Source organism: Taudactylus pleione, unplaced genomic scaffold (assembly GCF_031769625.1).
Source record: "Taudactylus pleione unplaced genomic scaffold, aTauple2 ptg000202l, whole genome shotgun sequence".
In the NCBI taxonomy this organism is placed as follows: domain Eukaryota; kingdom Metazoa; phylum Chordata; class Amphibia; order Anura; family Myobatrachidae; genus Taudactylus; species Taudactylus pleione.
The window spans coordinates 15,653,898-15,674,625 of NW_028284604.1; the positions used below are offsets into that span (position 1 = coordinate 15,653,898).

At 46.5% G+C, this 20,728-nt stretch overlaps 1 protein-coding gene across 2 annotated transcripts in view; it reads right to left on the reverse strand.

Moving 5' to 3' along the window:
- DTWD2 (DTW motif tRNA-uridine aminocarboxypropyltransferase 2) overlaps positions 1 to 1,483 on the reverse strand; it is a 383,675-nt gene extending 382,192 nt beyond the window's left edge. For both annotated transcript variants that reach the window (XM_088477730.1, XM_088477731.1), the window contains exon 1: positions 1,351 to 1,483. The gene's annotated coding sequence lies outside the window, so the exon portion shown is untranslated. The remainder of the gene's footprint in view (positions 1 to 1,350) is intronic.
- Positions 1,484 to 20,728: the final 19,245 nt, after the last annotated feature.

The following is a 20,728-nucleotide window of genomic DNA, read 5'->3' on the forward strand; positions in this document are numbered from 1 at the left end:
TGTGTACGCACCAGGCGATATTTTAACATTATATACTGTAGTTAACGATCTACCGACCACACGATGCAAGATATATCGTTCGGTTGTGTGTAAGAGTGTGCAGTGTGTACGCACTATATCGTTTGTTCAGGAGTTCAAGAGAAAACAGGACGACCATCGCATCATTTGCTCATCACCTAATGTGTACCATACTTGCCTACCCTCCCGATTCGCCACCCAGGAAAGGCAGGCAAGCCTCCCGGGGACCCGCATGCCCGGCGATCACAATAGAAACCCACGCAGCAGGGGGAACGGTGACACGGTCATGCCCCATGTTCATCCTGGAAGAAGGAGGTGAAGGTAGGCAACCCTGATGTGTACCCAGCTTAAGTGTGTACCCAGATTTACATATAAACATTTCTGAGAAACTAAAAACTATTAAAAAGTCTACTAATCTTGAATTGAGAGGTATGCAAACTGTGGCAAAGGGCTGGTGTTGTGGCTGGCATGGAGACCTGAACCCAATTTTCAGTCAACATTAAATGAGAAATCCACATCTGCGCAAATGTTTTTCTCGAAAAAGGGGTCAAATTGGTATGTCTAATGCTGGTATTTGTAGTTCCACAAATACTAGATTACAGAATGCTCACCTTCACTATAAAGTATACCTAATCATGTTAACTAGGAGCATATGTATAAAAGTGTCACTACCTACTGTACAAAGCTGATGCCCATCACAATCCTAATACTACAAACAGGGCCGGCGCTAGGCAGCGCTGCACCCAGCGCCATCCTGTGTTGCCGCCCCTTCCCTCCTCCGCTCCCTCCACCCTGTGCTTAAATATGTCCTATACCGCCAGGCGGGTGGTGGGCATTTCCTGCGCCCTCCGGAAACAGTAGCACTCCGGGCGACGGACCGGTTTGCCCGTGCCTGGAGCCGCTACTGACTACACAATATAGTTACTATTACAATAACTGGAGCTCAGCAGAAGTAGTGAGACTCCAACCCGCCAACATGACCCATTCAACCAGGTGCAAAATGCTCTGCTCCTGGACTTCCCACCGGATTTAAGATTGCAGTCACCTGTGTTGAACTAGGTAATTGATTAAGGTGTTTCAGCACAGGTGTCTGCGATCATACATTAGGAGAGAAATCCAGGAGCAGAGCATTTTGTACCTGGTGGAACGGGTCATGTTGGAGGGTATGGTAAGAAATTATAACCCGATTGGGGAGCAGAGCACCTGTGGAAAGTGACCATGCTGGGGTGGAGAAGATGGAAAAAAAGACACAGGGGTATAACACTCTGGTCACACTGTACATGCAACTACTATAACCATTATACGCAGTGAGCTGCCCCTGCATACACTCACATAGGCTGCTGTATACTGAGGTAAGCGCGCACTCAGCATGCTGCACAGGACTCCTATATCTCCTTTCTCCAACTACTCAAACTTGCCAGTGCCAGCTTCATGCGTTCCACTTCCCGTCTTCCGGTCATGTGACCACACGTAGCTACGGGGAGACAGCGGGTACAAACTTCCTCAAAATGATATAGCATGGCAATTATCCCGATGTTATTTGTTCCGTTATCTTTCTCCAGTTCTTATATGTTATAAGCTCGGCGGTTCTTTCTAACTGTCCTTGTTTGGAATTTAAATTCTGTTGCCAACATATCCTTCAAACTGCTGCTCTGCTCCTGAGCCTTTTATATATGACCACCAAACTCATTCTCACAGTTTTGGAGAGGAGTCTGTGACAGATATTTACACTTCTCTACAATGAGAATAACGTAGTTGGGTGGAAATTTGGAAAAAGTAGAACATGATTATTAGGACACTGTAAAGAGTGTGAAGATAATAATATAAGTAAAGGCACAATTTGGCTCAAAAACTTATATAATTATACATATAATGTACAAGCATATCCCATATAGTTATGTACAAGCATATCCTCTATAGTTATGTACAAGCATATCCCCTATAGTTTTCAGCTTCTCAGTTGCTGTCCCCTGGAGGTGGCGGCCAGGTCACTGATAGGATTGGGGAGCGCATTGCAGTCAGGTGGTCAGAAGAAGGCAATAATGTCACACTCCTGTCACCGTGGCCCCACCCCTGCTATTTAATACCAAGATTACCATCAGTGTGAAGCAGGGGGCAGAGCCACAATTCAGCATGAATCGCTTCATCAAGCCATCGGGAAATGGATGGCTGGGAGACTTGCCCACTTTTCTGGGGTGTCCCAAAGAGCTATCAGAGATTTGGGAGTCTCATACCCAGTATGTCATGCTGCTCTGTTCTGTGGGGGTACCAGCCTGGAGGCTCCCAGAGTGTGCTGCTGAGGGGTTCTCAGTGTGGTCTCAGAGGCCCGGAGCTCTGGCGGCGTTCCCGCTGGCTCCACACACTGGGCACTGCCATGTCAGTCCCAGCCAGCTGAGTGTCTTGCTATCAGGCTCCCAGCGTGGTAGCGGTCTGGGGGGCCTGGAGTTCCAGTGGAGCTCCCGCCGGCTCCGGACACTGGGTGCCATGTTAGCCCCGGCCAGCTGACCGCTAATCTCCAATGGCAGCCAGGCTGGTGTCCACCTGACCACGCCAGCCAATCTCCGTGAGACCCAGGGAATAAAGATCTTCTACTGACAGCACTCGGGGGTCATTCAGAGTCGGTAGCAAGCGCTGAGCGCTCGCAACCGACTCGATGTTGCCCCACTGGGCATGCGCACGACGGAGCTGGCTCCGTTGTGCTCATGCGCGAGACCCAGCTAGCAACGGACGCCCGTCGCTAGGGGTCTCGCAGCAGACGAGGCGAGCTGTCGCTGGTGAGTGACAGCTCGCCCTGTTTGGGAGGCGGGCAGGGTGCGTGCCTGCCCAAACGGAGGCGTTCCCGCCGGAACGTTTTCCGTTTGGGGGCGGCCCCACTGACATCATTGCTGATGTTAGTGGGCAGCTTCCTGCTCGATCAGAGCAGGAAGCTCCCTGGGGCTTACTAGTGCCCAGACCCAACCTTCTGGGTCTGGTCGTAAGCCCCGATGGTCGCGATGGTCTTGACCATTGCGACCATCACCCATGTCGGTCACCAGAGCTGTGGGTGTTAACCCACAGCTTAGCGATTGACAAGGAGGCGGTCGTTCAGGATGCAAGCGGCCGCCCTGATTCAGAGTGACCACTTGCAACTAACGACCGCCTCTGAATGAGGTCCTCAGTGCCTGAGCTTCATCGATGTTAGACGTCCAAAGCTCCATTCCCCTGGCTTGTTAGCTATTACCTCCTTGTCTTCTCCAGCTGTGATTGCACTCCAGCTCCAGTTTCTAAAGTTTGGTCCCAATCCAGCTCCAGTTGCTAAGTCTGATTCCACTCCGGCTCCAGTTGCAAAGTTGAGTCGCACTCCAGTTGCCTAGTCCAACATCACTTTGGCTCCTGTGCTATAATCTGGTCCCACTCCAGTTGTGCTACCATCCAGTACACGTCCTACAGGCTTACTCCAGTGCCCTGCTCTCTATAGTACTGTCCTGCCACTTACACCTGTTTCCTTGTACACCTATGAGGAAGTGTTATATCTGTCCCTCACTACTCCAAACCTCCGAGTTGTTATTGAGCAGGAACCTAGGCCCTCATTCAGAGCCGCTCGTAAGCTCGTAAAAATGTTAGTACCTATGTGTTTTATTTTTATTTTTACAGTTATTTTGGCCTTGCCCCTATTGACGTTTTTGGACTTTGGGTTATTTGTCGGTTTTTGGTAAGTGTTTTTAGTTTCATAAAGTTACAATTTCGATGTGTTGGTCTTCGCATATGTTTCGCTAAGTAATCTTTTTTTTTTTCTAGGACCAATCATGTCTTTCCACTAAATATAGCGTACTCTTTTGCGAAATAATGTTTGAGTTGTTTTTATTTTAAAATGAACATACTATTTTTCGCACTAATGTCTCGTTATTGAACTGTAAAAGTAGCGTAATATTTTGCGAACTCATGTGTCTTGTTTTAACTGTCAAAAATGCGTACTATTTAGCGCACTAATGTCTCGTTATTGAACTGTAAAAGTAGCGTAATATTTAGCGAACTCATATGTCTTGTTTTAACTGACAAAAATGCGTACTATTTAGCGCACTAATGTGTTTTTATTATTTCAGTGTAAAATCATGTTTTACCACTAAATGTAGCGTGTGATTTTCCCAACTAATGTGTGCTCCCTTCTCTTTTTTTTAACCCTACAAAATGTGTTTACAATCCAAGTTTTGCCAATAATAATTAAATATATTTTCTACTTTTGAAATGTAGGTTGTTCTACTCATGACAAGACCCCGGCCTGTAAGCATCTTTGGATTTCTTTAAAAAGATAAGTATATTTTTCTTTACACATTTGTCTAAAACAATAACTACCTGGCTTACCATTTCAGGTTGATGTTGGTCGTATTATCTTGGCCATGGTTCCAGAACCCGACCAACCTCAACTTCGTCCCAGGCGTAGGCCTCGTAGGCGTGCAAGGCCCCAGATATATAGAACACATGTCACCCTTTTTGGAATGCCAGATGATGAGGTATTAAGACGATACCGTCTTCCTCCACAAATCATCCTAGACACTCTCTCATTAATAGAGAGTGATCTTGAATGGCAAATTAACAGTCCTACAGCAATACCACCACTTACGCAATTAATGTCGGTGTTACATTTCTGTGCCTCAGGATCCTTTCAAACCACGGTGGGAATAGTTGCCGGAATCTCCCAATCCTCCTTTTCAAGGATCCTGAGGGCAGTGATGGAGGCCCTTTTTAAACACCTCCATCATTTTATTAAAATGCCAGTGAATATGGGTTTCCTTAGTGTGATGAAAAGAGAGGGGGGGTGGAGGGGAGGGTGAATTTGGAGGGATGGGAATATTCGGAGACGGAGGGACCTCAGGGACTGGCCAGTCTGGGCTGGAGGGGGAATTTGGGGAAGGTTGGGGAGAGGAGGTTTGGGTGTGAGTGGGGGATAGGGGACGAGGCCGACGTCTTGCTAGCATTAGACGTCGGAGTCTGCGCTCAGCCCCTAAATGATGGATAAAAATGTTTAAGTCTTTTTTTTGGGGGGGGGGTTTTGATAAAAATTTACACTACCAAAAATTTTACCCCCCCCAAAAAAAAGGAAACATGCACACGCAGGTATGTCCTAAATAAACAAACAGGGCTAGATGGAAAACATGCACACGCAGGTATGTCCTAAATAAACAAACAGGCCTAGATGGAAAACATGCACACGCAGGTATGTCCTAAATAAACAAACAGGCCTAGATGGAAAACATGCACACGCAGGTATGTTCTAAATAAACAAACAGGGCTAGATGGAAAACATGCACACGCAGGTATGTTTGCATTTAATTTTTTTTAAAAATACACTTACTTTCAGCTATTTGCTGATGCAAATTCGCCAAAAGGCGGGGAGACCTGCGGTGGAGATCCGACCACCGCCTTTCAAGCTGCCCGATATTGCGGCGGAAGCCCATATTACGCAGCCACCACTGCACCTCCGCACAGGCGAGCCGCTTGCGGAGGTTTGTGATGGGGGCCGGATGATCAGTGATTCTTCGGTCCATCACATCTGTGAGGACCAGGAGTTCGCTTCGTGTAAATGCTATGGCTCCCATGATGGCATTGATTTTTAAAAAAAAAACAGTTTTAATAAAGGACCCTGAAAAAATTTGATTGGCTAATGTACTTTGAAAAATAACAGAACGCATTGTATTGGTTATTGTATGAGTCATGTGACCTACACCCTCACAAATATAATGTGAATTATGATAGGCTTGATGCAGTGACATGCGTAAGCTAATTTAAATAAACAAATTAAAGTACTAAAATATGCCTATAAAAAACAAAGTAAAACAATAGTATCATTCCTAAAAACATTTAAGTTAGAAAAAAAAAAACATTGGTGAAACCGTACGTATTCTGCGGTGCAAATGACACACACTGACAAGAATAAAGTTTATTGACAATGGAAAAAAAAAAAAGATTGAAAACATGTGAATAGCAATTAAGGTAATTAATATATTGATTGCCATGACACGATGAAAGTATGTTTGAAGAATGAAATAGCAGGCAATCGAAAACTGACAGGGCCACTTCCGGAATTGAATTGTGCGAGCGTTCCCTGCAACGAAAGAGGAGACGGATGGTCGCTATTTAGAACGTTCGCTAGCTAGAGGAGGGGTTGGGAGACTATGGGGCGGTAAATTAGCAACGAGCGAACTTACGAGCGAGTGCTTACATTTAAATATTTCCGCTCGTACGGTGGACGAGCGAACGGCCACTTGCGTCCTGCTCTGAATCAGGCCCCTAGACCTCACCTGGGAAATCCAGAGTTCCCTATCCTGATAGGTTATTTCTAGGAGTTTCCACTACAGAATTATGCAGTTTTCATTAAAATCAGTTCAGTAGTTTTTTGCGCCAGCTTGGAACAAACATACAGACACAACATTCTTATTATATTAGTATAGATTAAATGGCGGAAAATGTATTGTTAACATGGATGTAACCAGGTATAGAAAATTATGATAAGCATGAAAAACTATTATCTTTTCCTGGTCACCCAACAGCATTAGATTTTAATGTTTTGTTTACAAGTAATTTTATTTGGATATAAGAATATTGCTCAATACAATGTTTAATTAATACTGTCACTCTCCCCTCTAAGTCCCCTTGGCGCTAATAGGGCCCATACACCTAAACGATCAGTATAAGATCAGATGAATGATACGTTTTCCCTACGATTCTCCCGGAGCTCCCTGGCAGTCCCTGCGCATTTTTGTTGTTTTTCTAGCACAGGATCAGTCGTAAGATCGATCCTTTGTCTCACAGGCTCATCAGGGGCTCATCAGGGAAACAGTCATTGAAATTACTTGAAATGCCACACGATGGATCGCATGAACAAAATAAACGGCACGATCCTCATACGGATACGACGGGCAAGATGTGCTGCACATATGATCAGAAGACACGATTGTATGAACAGCGGGAGCGCGCATCGGATCGTAAGTTACTAAAAAAAGACACGATTTTCACAAGATCCATCTTGTAATCATGTAATCGTCCAGAAATCGTGTAGGTGTATGGGGGCTATAACTGTTCTGCTTCCCAAAGCTTGGGCATTATTTTTTCACTTTCACTTGCTACAGAGGATACAGTCTTTCATCAAGCCACAATATTTATTAACAATTATATAATTTGTGTTTGTTCTCTTGATTGGTATTATGTAGAATCTGGGTCTCATTCAGACCCGCACACGAGCGCATGACGCTCGCAAGCGGGTCGATGGTCCCCAAATGCGCATATGCACGACGGAGGGAGCTCCGTCGTGCGCATGCGCGAGACCCGCATAGCGACAGCCAAGCTGTCGCTCCAGGTCTCGCACCAAAGGGGGCGTGCTGTCGATAGTGATTGACAGCACGCCTCCTTTGGTGGGCATGCCGGGGGCATGGCTGCCAGACGGAGGCGTTCCCATGTCAGTGGGAGTGGTTTTGGCTCTGATAGAGCCAAAATCACACCAGGGCTTGCGGCAGCGAGACCCTACCGTCGCAAGCCCGATGTTCGCGATGGTCTTGACCACCGCGACCATCATCATGGACGCTCGCATAAGCTGTGGGTGGTAACCCACAGCTATGCGAGCGTCCAAAAGGCCGCTCCAAATGTAAATAGGACGGCCCTGATTCAGAGCGAGCACTCTGGTCAGACCATCCGGGGCCTGATTTAGAGCCGGACGCTATTTGCGCTCGCTCGTCCAGAAAAAGAGGCTTGCTATTTAAATTGAGCGCTCACTCTTTGCGGTCTGTTGACGCCTCTATGTCTGAACGAGCGAACAAAACATTTTTGTAAAAAACGCCCCCTGGCCGCTCGCATCATACGTCATCTCCGCTATTTATTAGATTAATCGAGTACATCGAAAGGCGAATGAACTGCTCGCTATTCTTGTGGTTGCATTTTGCTACCGCAATCATTCAAGCAGTTCTGGCTAAAAGTCACCCAACTGACGTGGTCGATGACGCTGCTTTGTTAATTATGCACACCCTTAAAACGCCCGTTTTGACCTTTTGGCACACCTGCGTTCGGATCTCCACTCCCCGTTTTCAAGCACCTTCCCCTGTTACCACCCAAAAAATCCTCATCCTGTCACTCAAATTAGCAGGCATTCGCTATTTTGCGAGCACACGATTTTCGACCGCACTGACTGGTTCGCGCATGCGTACTAAAACCCATACGCATGCGCAGATGTGCGAACATCGCTCGGAGCGAACGAGCGGCCGCTTACGAGCGGCTCTGAATCAGTCCCTCTGTTCAATACAACAATAACAGAATTGATTGTGAGTGCTTCCGTCATTTTAATCTCTGTAATTAACAGTTTCTAGTTCTAAGCTTGCTAAGGATAATGGGCCTGATTCAGAGCCGGACGCTCTGACCAGAGCGCTCGCTCTGAATCAGGGCCCTCCTCCATTAAAATGGAGCGTCCTCCTGGATGCTCGTATAGCTGTGGGTCACCACCCACAGCATATACGAGCGTCCAAGAAGATGGTCACGATGGTCTTGACCATCGCGACCATCGGACTTGCGAGGGAAACCCTGCGGTCGGGTTTCCCAGCCACAAGCCCTGGAGTGATTTTGGCTCTATCAGAGCCATAATCACTCCCACTGACATCATTAGTGATGTCAGTGGGGCCGGCTTCAGACGGTAGGCGTTCCCATGGGAACGCCTCCGTCTGGCAGGCACGCCCCCGGCGTGCTGTCAATCAACATCGACAGCACGCCCCCTTTGGTGCGAGACCCTTAGCGATGGGAAGCCCGTCGCTCGCCGGGTCTCGCGCATGCGCACGATGGAGCTCCCTCTGTCGTGCGCATGCGCAGTGGGGAACATCGACCCACTTGCGAGCGTACTGCCGCTCACGAGTGGGTCTGAATGACCCCCAATGACTGTACAGTATGTTCAAGCTGTGGCTCTATGTTTTTATACAAGTATTATAGGACTATACTAGTATTATGATCCTCATTTTCAATTGGTCATAAGTCCATTTAAGGGAAGTAAATATATGAATTTCAACATTGTGCATGCATACCAAAATGTGTCTAACCTTAACAGGGATGGACTGGGGCTGTATTTCATCCCTGGCATCCCCTGTGCAAGCAGAGAGCGTGGAGCTGCTCGGCCAGGTTTTCAAACCGGATAGGCCCATAAGCCCTTTTGGCGTTTGCCAGAAGTGCCTGTACATGTTACATTTAAGAACAGGCACTTTAACTGTACTCAACTTAAGATGCTTACACACTGGGCGATTAAAATGAGCGATTGAACGATTACGACATCGTAATCATTCAATCATTCATTAATCGTTCAGTAATCGTGCCGTATAATGTCTAAATATTTTCGACAACAATCATCACCTAAACATGCAGGCCAATCTGCCGATAATGACAGGTTGGGCATGTTCGGGGATGATGGAGGGTGCCTGCACTGAACGACATATCGTTCAGTGTAGGCATATTGGACCTCATTCAGAGGTGGTGGCACGGGAGCGATAGGTTGCACCCAAAGTGATCGAGAATATGCAAAATGAGCGCTCAGTTGCAACGCACATCGTAAGCGCGGAAACACCCACAACAATGAAAGCACAGCTCCTATCTCTACGGCCTAATTCTGAGTCGGTCGCAGGCGGCAACCTACGTCAGCACGATTAACACCTGTTACATTGTTAATTGCCTACAAACATCGGTTGAGGCAGAAACCATCGCCAGCACTCGCAATGCTTAAGGTAGACCCTTGGCTACCCTTAGCTCTGCGAGCAGTAGCTTCGCTATTGCAACGAGATGACGTGTGTGATGACTCGCTCAGTAATATATGCATGCCCTTAAAACGCCCTTTTTAAGGTCAACCACGCCTGCGTGCGCACCACCACACCCCCGTTCACAAGCACCTTCCCCTGTAACCACCCACGAACTGCACGAAGTGTCAATCACAGCTACGACCTCGTAGTGACTAGCGAGCAAGAGGATTGCGGTCGGGAAGACAGGCTTGCGCACGCGCACTGCCATGTACACGCATGCACAGTTGAAAAAAACATCGCTCGCTACGACAAATCGCTCCGTGCGACCGCCTCTGAATGAGGTCCATTATCCCACTGCACAGGAAGATGTACGATTACAATGTCGTAATCGTACAGTCGTTCCTCTATCGTTTAGTGTGTACGCACCTTTACACATGCCCATCCTCATTTTGCCTCTCCACTTACACCTGGAGAGGTGAAATGAGGATGGAAATCGTAAGTTGAGTACAGTTTATGCATGTAGTCTGAAATGTAGCATGTACATTATAAGGAGAGACACTGAGAACTACAGTAATGAGACATGGAAGCATCCCCAGATACACCTCTCAGGAGTTGTATCCTTTGGTGTTATTGATGGCCTGATGGAAAGTTATCTAGTGGTGGCAGTGGCGTAACTATAGAGGGTGCAGGTGGTGTGCTTGCTATGGGGCTCGGCAGCTTCGGGGGCCTGCCAGCCCAGCAATCGTCCCCCTGCACCCTCTGTAGCTACGGCCGGTCAAGTTGCTGGTGCAACTGGGATCGCTGGTCTCTAAAGCGATCAGAGACTAAAGATACCACTGATCGCTTCAGAGGCCAGCGTTCCCAGTGATGCAGTGCGTGGGTGATGTCATGACATCACCGTCATCACTCGCGATGAGAGGAGCCTGCACCTGCTGATCGATCTAGTCAGATTCAGTTAGCGGCAGCGCCTAAGCGGGGAGCTGACGGCATGGACTGGAGCATGAAGAGAGGTAAGTACTGCACGGGGGGAGGGATGCCACAGCATAAGTGGCAGTACTTGGGTCATTACTGAGGGCACAGCATAAGGGGTATTACTGGGGGCACTACATTAGGGGCATTCCTGGGGGCACTGCATAAGTGGAACTACATAATGGGCACTACTGGAGGCACTGCATAAGGGGCTCTAATACAGGGTGCATTGCATAAGGAGCTCTAATAGAGGGGGCATTGCATAATGGGCACAACTACAGGGGGCATTGCATAATGGGTACAACTACAGGGGGTACTGCATAATGGGCACAACTACAAGAGGCACTGTATAATGGGCACAACTACAGGGAGTATTGCATAATAAGCACAACTACAGGGGCACTGTATAGGTAGACCTATGGGGGCCCGAGGAAATTTTGCTATGGGGCCCCAATACCTCTGGTTACGCCCCTGAGTGGTGGTAACGATGATGATGATATCAGACACTTCTGATTGGCTATTTAGGTATTGACCCTTCCAGATGACAATACTTCTTTCATTAGCACTGCATTTATATGATGTCAAATTGTGGCTGTCTAGTAAGATGTTTTACTTGTTATTATTATTCAGTTTACTGCAGGAGAGCAAAAATAAACTTTGTCAAGATCAGTGTAAGGGTGCTGTCTGTTGGGATAAATGGTTGTCATCCAGCAGCCAAGTAGTAGTACATCAGTCCAGGGCCTTAGTACAAGTAACTGCAGCTGGCTTTATTAGCAGCACAAAAATAAACAAAACATAAAAGTAAATACGGTCTGGCTCTAACTAAACAAAATGATTCCCTCTCACAGAGTGGAGAGACCTAACATCTCTCTCACATAACAGAAGTCTTTAGCACAGCACTTACATACAGTAATCACAATTTATCTCAACAGGCCTCTGACCTGTTCCCCAGGCAGTGAGAGACTGACTACAGAGACTTACACACCCTTTCTCAGTCTTTTACAGGTAATTTGGCAATCAGGCTGCTAATCAGCTTTTATCTACCAGACAGAAGCTAACAAATTGGGGCATATATAGTGCCTTGCAAAGTATTCACCCCCCTTGGCTTTTTACCTTTTTTGTTACATTACAACCAGTAATTTATTTATTTTTTTAATCTGAATTTTATGTGATCTGCACAAAATTGTCTAATTTGGTGTAGTGAAATGAGAAAAATATATATAAAAAAGAATCTTTATAAATAAAATTCTGAAACTTGGCATGTGCATATGTAATCACCCCCTTTGATATGAAGCCCCTCAAAAGTTCTGGTGCAACCAATTACTTTCAGAAGTGACATAATTAGTGAAATTAAGTCCACCTTTATGAAAAGTGTCACATGATCTGTCAGTATAAACACACCTTTTCTGAAAGGCCCCTGAAGCTGCAACACCACTAAGCAAGAGGCATCACACCATGAAGAGCAAGGAGCTCTCCAAACAAGTCAAGGACAAAGTTGTTGAGAAGTCCAATTCTGGGTTGGGTTATAAAAAAATATCCAAATCTTGGATGATCCCCTGGAGCACCTTCAAATCCATCATCATCAAATGAAAAGAACATGGTACCACAACAAACCTGCCAAGAGATGGCCGCCCACCAAAACTCACAGACTGGGCAAGGAGGGCATTAATCAGAGAGGCAGCACAGAGACCAAAGGTAACCCTGAAGGAGCTGCAGAGTTCTACAGCAGAGACTGGTGTATCTGTGCATGTGACCAAAATAAGCCGTACACTCCATAGAGCTGGGCTTTATGGAAGAGTGGCCAGAAAAAAGCCATTACTTAAGCTGGGCATACACGTCCAGATAAAATGTCTGTCAGACCGACAGACATTTTATCTGGCAGCCTGCCAGCCGCAGATGTCCGTCCGTGGCATACACTATATACATGGGAAGGAACACAGGAAATGTCGGTCTGTCGGCCGTGGCTGGGCATACACTGCCCCCTAAATATCACATCAGACGGGCATGCTGGACAATCCGGCATGCCTGACCAAACAATATTTAAACCTTGGTCGCCCGCACACACGCTACAATTATCGTGGCGATCCGGGGATATCGGGCGGATCGCCCCGATAATTGTAGCGTGTATGGCCAGCTTTAGTGATAAAAATAAGAAGACACGATTTGAGTTTGCCAAAAGGCATGTGGGCGACTCCCAAAATGTATGGAGAAGGTGCTCTGGTCAGATGAGAAATTTTACTTTTGGTCCACCAAGGAAAACGCTATGTCTGGCGAAAACCCAACACATCCCATCACCCCAAGAACACCAGCCCTGATTCAGAGCCGGTCGCTCTGACAGAGCGCTCGCTCTGAATCAGGGCCGGTCTTTTTTTTTTTTTAGAACGGCCTCCTGGCCGCTTGCATAGCTGTGGGCTACCACCCACAGTTATAGCAAGCGGCTAGGAAGATGGTCGCGATGGTCAAGACCATCGCGACCATCGGGCTTGCGATGAGACCCTTGTGGTAGAGTCTCGTTGCCGCAAGCCCCAGAGAGATTTCGGCTCTAACAGCCGTAATCTCTCCACTGACATCACTTGTGATGTCAGTGGGGCCGGCCCCAAACGGTAGACGTTCACATGGGAATGCCTCCGTTTGGGCAGCCACCCCCCTGGCCAGCCCACCAAAGGGGGGCGTGCTGTCACTCAACATCGACAGCACGCCCCCTTTGGTGCAAGACCAGGAGCGACGCATTGCCCGTCGCTATCCTGGTCTCAGGCATATGCACGATGGAGCCGGCTCCATCGTGCGCATGCGCTCTGGGCCACCACCGACCCGGTTGCGAGCGCTCAGCGCTTTTTACCAGGTCTGAATCAGGCCCACCATCCCCACAGTGAAACATGGTGGTGGCAGCATCATGCTGTGGGGATGTTTTTCAGCAGCAGGGACTGGGAAACTGATTCGAGTCGAGGGAAAGATGGATGGTGCTCAATACAGGGATATTGTTGAGCAAAACCTGTTTCAGTCTGCCTGTGATTTGAGACTGGGACAGAGGTTCACCTTCCAGCAGGACAATGACCCAAAGCATACTGCTAAAGCAACACTCGAGTGGTTTAAGGGGAAACATTTAAATGTGTTGGAATGGCCTAGTCAAAGCCCAGATCTCAATCCAATTGGGAATCTGTGGTCAGACTTGAAGATTGCTGTTCACAAGCGGAGACCATCCAACCAGAGCCGTAGCTAGACTTTTTGGTGCCCTGTGCCAGAAAGAGCTTTGGCGCCCCCCTCCTTTTTCAAAGGGACATAATGCACCCAAAAAGGGGAATGGCCTCATTGGGAAGGGCCAGGGAAGAGATAGAGGAGGCCAGGAGATGCTGGGGATTAAATAAGAGGAAGCTACAAGCGAGAATGATAATAGACATTTGACAGGCCCAAACAGCGCCCCCTGCCCTGTGTTGCCCTGTGCGATGGCACCGGCCGCACTACCCTAGCTACGGCCCTGCATCCAACATGAAGGAGCTACAGCAGGTTTGCCTTGAGGAATGGGCAAAAATCCCAGGGGCAAGATGTGGCAAGCTCATAGAGGGGTATTCAATATGAAACATTAACCTCGCCAGCGAGGTTTCTGCCGCACATCGGAGGTTTTGGCAGCGAAAAAGTATCGCGCGCGCTCCCGCTTATCCCCGTAATCAATATGAAATTGTCGAAAACGGGACCCGGCGATGCTTGGATCGGCAAAAAAAAATGGAATTTTCTGGAAATAATTGTAGGAGCCCCCTAAAGATGTCCAGACCTCGGGGATCACTATGGGTACCCCTGTTTTTGCCTGCAGAAGAAAGTCGGGGCTTTTAAATAGCTGCGCAGGTGTTTTTTTTCCCAACATTGAAGAAGTGATGCAGTTTTTTTTTCGTTTTTTTAAGTGGTCCCATCAAATTTGGGGTACATGAAAATGGGTACTAGCATATTTCTATGTCCCTAAAGGTAATTTTAAAAAAATCTGCAAAAATGCACCATACTTGGGGACCCCACCAGAAATAATTTTGTTAGTTTGGCAATATTTTTACCTAATTTTTTTTTTTTTTAACCCAAAAATGTATTTTTCTTTTTTTTTCTTTAATGGTGTCCAGATTTTTTTGGGACTTTTTTTTTTTACATTTCCTTTTAAGGGGACATTCCCAAAACTACAGGCTATTTTTGTATAAGCCTACACCCCCAAACCCCTATTCTCCATTTTTTTTCACTTGCTATAGTGATTTGAAAAATTATCCCTGTTTTTTTAAAAATGACCATTGACCCCATTTAAGGAAAAAAATGGGAATTTTTGGGAAATATGCCTGGGACCCCCCTAAAGATGTCCAGACATGGGGGATCACTATGGGTAACCCCGTTTTTGCCTGCAAAAGAAAGTCGGGTTTTTAAATAGCTTTGCCAGGTGTTTTTTCCTGCCGCGGCTATTAGAAACCCCGACTTCCTTCAGTAGCTAAAAATGGGGGTACCCATAGTGATCCCCCATGTCTAGACATCATTAGGGGGGTCCATAGAATATTTCCCGAAAATTCCCGTTTTTGTTAACCTGTAAAAAAATTTTGTAAAAAAATATGAAAAAAATTACATAAGGTCCCTCCCCCAATAGCCAAACCAGCCCCAGGCTTGCCAGCCAGTGGTGGTTTCTAAAAATATGGGGAACAAAATGTGTAGGGTTCCACTGTATTTTAGAAACCAACACCAGGCTGCAGGGACTAGTGCTGGTTTTAAATATAGGGGGCAAAAACGACGTGGGGTACCCCCTATATTTAAGACCAGCACCAGACCCAACCGACCGGAGTGTAATGCCACAGCCCGGAGACCCAATCACCGGGGCTCCAGGTCCAAAGCATTACACCCCAAGTCGGTTAGCGCAAGCTGGTAATCTCGGGGCAGTTGGGGACCCCCCAGAAAAGGGTCCCCCCTCTCCCGAGCACCACATGCTTACGCTGAAGCCTGGGGCTCATCCCCATACCCCTGGAGCGGTGGGTATGGGGGTAATAGGGGGGCCAAATAATGTAACACTATTGTACTTTACAGTGGAACTACAAGTGCCAGCATGCCTGCCATTTTGCACTTGTGGAACTACAAGTGCCAGCAGACATGCAGCACCTGTAATTTCACTGTAAAATAAATAGTTAAAAAAAGACAAAACACACACACCGTGCCCAGTATAAGTTTATTACATACACCTACCCATTCACACATACTTACCTATACCAGAAGTTTCTGTCCCCTTCTCCAGTAGATCCTTGCAACTTGGCCCTGCAAGGAAGATTTCATTCTCACCTACATCCAGCGCTGGTCTCCGTAGTAATCCATGGGATTTTAAAAAAAAAACGAGTTACCCGAACCACGCAACACAGCTATCTGTGGTGAATAGTTATGCACGCTGAAGTTTTCTGTTATGTTATCCTAAATGTTGTTTGATTCACAATATAAAAAATAAAAAAAAGTGCATAAATGCGACTTTGAAGAAAGTGGTGCAGAAGAGCATTTAGATTTTTTTTGGGGGGGGGGGAAATAACTATGCAGAGCAAATTTGGGGTACTTGAAAATGGGGGTCAGCATATTTTAAAGTTGCTAAAGAGACTTGAAAAAATCGTGAAAAACCCACCTTCCGCAAGGAGCTGCAATGAAAAAAACACCTGGGGCATACTTGGGGACCCCCCCAGAGTCAAGTTCGCTATTTTTTAGCTTTGTTCCCCAACATTTTTTTTTTTGGCACCCAAAATTCAAAGTGCTTTTTTTGGGGTGTCCTGATTTTTTTTTTTTTGACACAGATTGTTTCAAGGGGTCATTCTGAAGGGTGCATTCTATTTTTTTTAAGCCTGCACCACTAAACCCCAACTCTGCACTTTTTTTCGCCACCTATTCTGTGGTGAAAAGTTATCCCCGTTTTTTTTCAAAGACTTTTCGAACCTGCGAAAAGTCTTTGAAATTGAATACAGTGTAAAACTAAAACCTGCGATAATGACGTCAAAAGAGCGATATTAACGCAAAAACGATGTTTTCGCTTCCATATTGAATACCCCTGATAGAGACTTATCCAAAGCGACTTGCAGCTGTAATTTCCGCAAAAGGTGGCTCGACAAAGTACTGACTTTAGGGTTGGTGAATAGTTATGCACACTGAAGTTTTCTGTTATGTTGTCCTAAATGTTGTTTGATTCACAATATTAAAAAAAAACAATAAAAAAAAACTTCACAGTTGTAGGCATGTTCTGTGAATGAAATGATGTACACCTTCTAACAATTCATTTTAATTCCAGGTTGTGAGGCAACAAAACATGAAAAATGCAAAGGGGGTGAATACTTTTGCAAGGCACTGTATATCCTATAGGAAGAGGTGGGCCCTCAGGTAGTGTGGCTCACTGGAGATTTACCCTGTACCCCTGTGGGCCAGTCCGACCTTGGAAAGGAAACTTTCAAAAAGGTTAGTTAGCAGTGATAATGTTGCATAAATCAATGAAAAAGTGACTGACCAAGCAAATTAGATTTTTGCAGAGAGACTAAAATAATTCAAACTCTAATTGTAATAACAGAAGCTAAAAATAACCCAACATTTGTGGATGACAGCCATGTACATTTTCTGAACTGAAGTTGAGTATATAGGCCCTGATTCAGAGCCGGACGCTCTGACCAGAGCGCTCGCTCTGAATCAGGGCCCACCTCCATTAATATGGAGCGTCCTCCTGGACACTCGTATAGCTGTGGGTCACCACCCACAGCATATACGAGCGTGCAGGATGATGGTCGCGATGGTCTTGACCATCGCGACCATCGAAACTGCGAGCAACAGTCTGCGGTTGAGGTTTTCAACCGCAAGGCCAGGAGTGATTTTGGCTCTATCAGAGCCAAAATCACTCCCACTGACATCACTAGTGATGTCAGTGGGGCCGGCTTCAGACGGTAGGCGTTCCCTTGGTGAGAATGAGGGCCATAGTCCATTTTCATTAAGTCTATGCTTTGTATAGAATGTAAATGCTGATCAGCTCAAAATTGTAATGTGTATGAAGCAGTCACTCGTTTTTTGACAAGCAATCCGATTATAAATTATTGGATTGCTTATAATATGATTGCAAAAGGTGCCCCAAATGTATATTTATTTACTTGTAATCATTCATTGATGCAATGCACTTTTTTGGCATGTATGCCCTGGTACCAGCACTTATATTTGCAAAATGGACTAATATAAGTGGATAATTGCTTTGCCTACAATAATCTGATTAGATAAATCAGATGAATTTTGGTCATGGTTAGCAGGTGAATACTTTCAGACTCTGTGTGAGGTCATCTGCTGATAGTAGTAACAGGCCTGTAGAGGGCACTGTCCAGTAGGAAATGATGCCATATGCTACATCCAGCTTGTTCCTTTTATTGTTTTAAATTCAATAAGCATACAGCAGCTGCACTGCAATCAGCTATACTGTTTTCTCGTACAGCAACAGGTACAAAATAAACAAAGATACAGGAGCAAATACCTTCGGTGGTAGTCTAGGTGTTCAGGCCTAATTATACCCCTTTTACACCAGAGCAAAAACCTGGGTTTTTGCTGGGTCTACCCAGGTCGCAGCTCAGTGTAAAAGGGTCCCTGAAAAATAACCCAGGTCAAGTGACCCAGCAATCCAACCCAGGTAGCTACCAGGGTTGGACCCAGGATGGACCCAGGTAATGGTGCAGTGTAAACGGTGCAACCCGGGTTATCTGACCTGGGTCATGCCTAAAATGAGATGATTGGTGGTTGTGGAGCAGTCACCTCCCACTTTTTATGACCTCACAGGTTTAGCAGGGCAGACCTGAGTTCAGTGTGAACAGGGCTGACCTGGGAGTAACCCAGATTGAAGGTGCAGTGTAAATGGGTCTGACCTGGGTCTGACCAGGGTTGGAACCATGTCCAAAAACACAGGTTGGACCTGGGTTTTTGGTGGAAAAGAGGTATTAGTAATACCCCTTTTACACCAGAGCAAAAACCTGGGTTTTTGCTGGGTCTACCCGGGTCGCAGCTCAGTGTAAAAGGGTCCCTGGAAAATAACCTGGGTCAAGTGACCCTGCAATCCAACCCAGGTAGCTACCAGGGTTGGACCCAGGATGGACCCAGGTAATGGTGCAGTGTAAACGGTACAACCCGGGTTATCTGACCTGGATCATGCCTAAAATGAGCTGATTGGTGGTTGTGGGGCATTCACCTCCCACTTTTTATGATCTCACAGGTTTAGCAGGGCAGACCTGAGTTCAGTGTGAACAGGGCTGACCTGGGAGTAACCCAGATCAAAGGTGCAGTGTAAATGGGTCTGACCTGGGTCTGACCAGGGTTGGAACCATGTCCAAAAACCCAGGTCGGACCTGGGTTTTTGGTGGAAAAGAGGTATTACACGACACAGGAATACATTTTGCTCCTGGTAAACCATTGCAGACTGTACTTTTCTTATTTATAAAAGATACAACTTTGTCCTGCTATGTGAAAAATGGGTGAACCTATCAGACTCCATGAGGACTAAGGGCCACATTTATCAACAAGTTTTATCATTCCCAGCAAGTGATAAATGGTGCTCCAGCCAATCAGCTCCCAGCTGTCATCTGTTTGAAAAATGACAGTTGGGAGCTGAGTGGCTGGAGCACCACTTATCACTCTTGTATTGATAAAGCTCATTGATAAATGAGGCCCTTAACCCCTTCCTCACATATACCAGAGCTCCACCCTGTCACATGATCCCAAATTGACATGAAAGTGAAATGGCTGGATATGTCCAACCTGGGCACTCATTAGTGGGTTAACCCATAACCCCTATAATTTATAAATACCAACTCACAGCAAAACAAGCCTCATTCCTGATCCTTTCAAAACCCACCCTAATCTATAAAAAAATTAGAATTTTTTTTGCAAAGCTCCACTCACCTCCCTTTGAGGTCTGCAAATCTGCATTGTTAGCAGGTATGGTTAAAGTGCCAGAATAAGGGTAAAGCTGAGTACACACTTGACAATGTGTACCCTAGCACAATCTTGTGAGCAACGGTACCCGGCGGGGGTGCTGGCATCAGCAAGTGCATACACACTTGCCGATGTCGGCAGCAACGGAGTGATGCTGGGGGGGGTAGTGAGGGCAATGCTGCTTTTGGCAGCATGGCATCACTAGCGACATCCTCAGATCTTTCTGCATGTACAAAGGATCTGAGGATGCAAACGACGATATACGGGAGCGTGCATCGGCACACACTGGACGATATGAACGATTTATTGTTCCGATGCGTGGGAATCAGCCAAATCGTTCAAGATATCGTCTAGTGTGTACTCTGCTTAAGTTTATGTGTAGATAATAACACATATATGTGCACCGACTGCATTTGCAATACTGTAGTAAATGTTGATTAACAGCACTTGCAGCTAATTGTCCTGGAATTCTTAACTAACATAACACTACTATTTGCTTTGTGCTTTCAAACAGGCTCAGTGCTTACAGTCGGAATACGGTCAATATTCCGGCAAAAGGGATGCCGGCCCCGGAATCCCAACACCTTTCAGAATCCCAGCACCGGCATCCCAACCGCCAGCATCCCAAAGGTAAGTAGCGGGGTTAGGGTTAGGCACTAGGGGGAGGGTTAGAGATAGTCACTAGGGGGGGAGGGTTAGGTTTAGGGTTTGGTGAGGGGGAGGTTAGGTTTAGACACTAAGGGGGGGAGGTTAGGTTTAGGCCACAGGGAGGGAGGGTTAGGGGTAGAAGAAGGGTTAGGATCATACATGCCTACCCTCCCAGTTTTCGCGGGAGGCTGCTGATTTTTCGGGTAACCCCCCGCACCCCCGAAAGGGTAGGCATGTCTTCCGCAATTTGACTACTTCCTAGTGAAGTGGGCAGAATGAGGAGAATACCCACGGCGATCGCGGGTCTCTGTGTAGGGGGCGGGGTTTAAAACATGGTTCTTCATGAATCACGTCATTTGGCCCCGCCCCCTATGCAAATTCTAACCAAACGCAGAATTTTACCGCAGGGCTTAATGATGTGAATC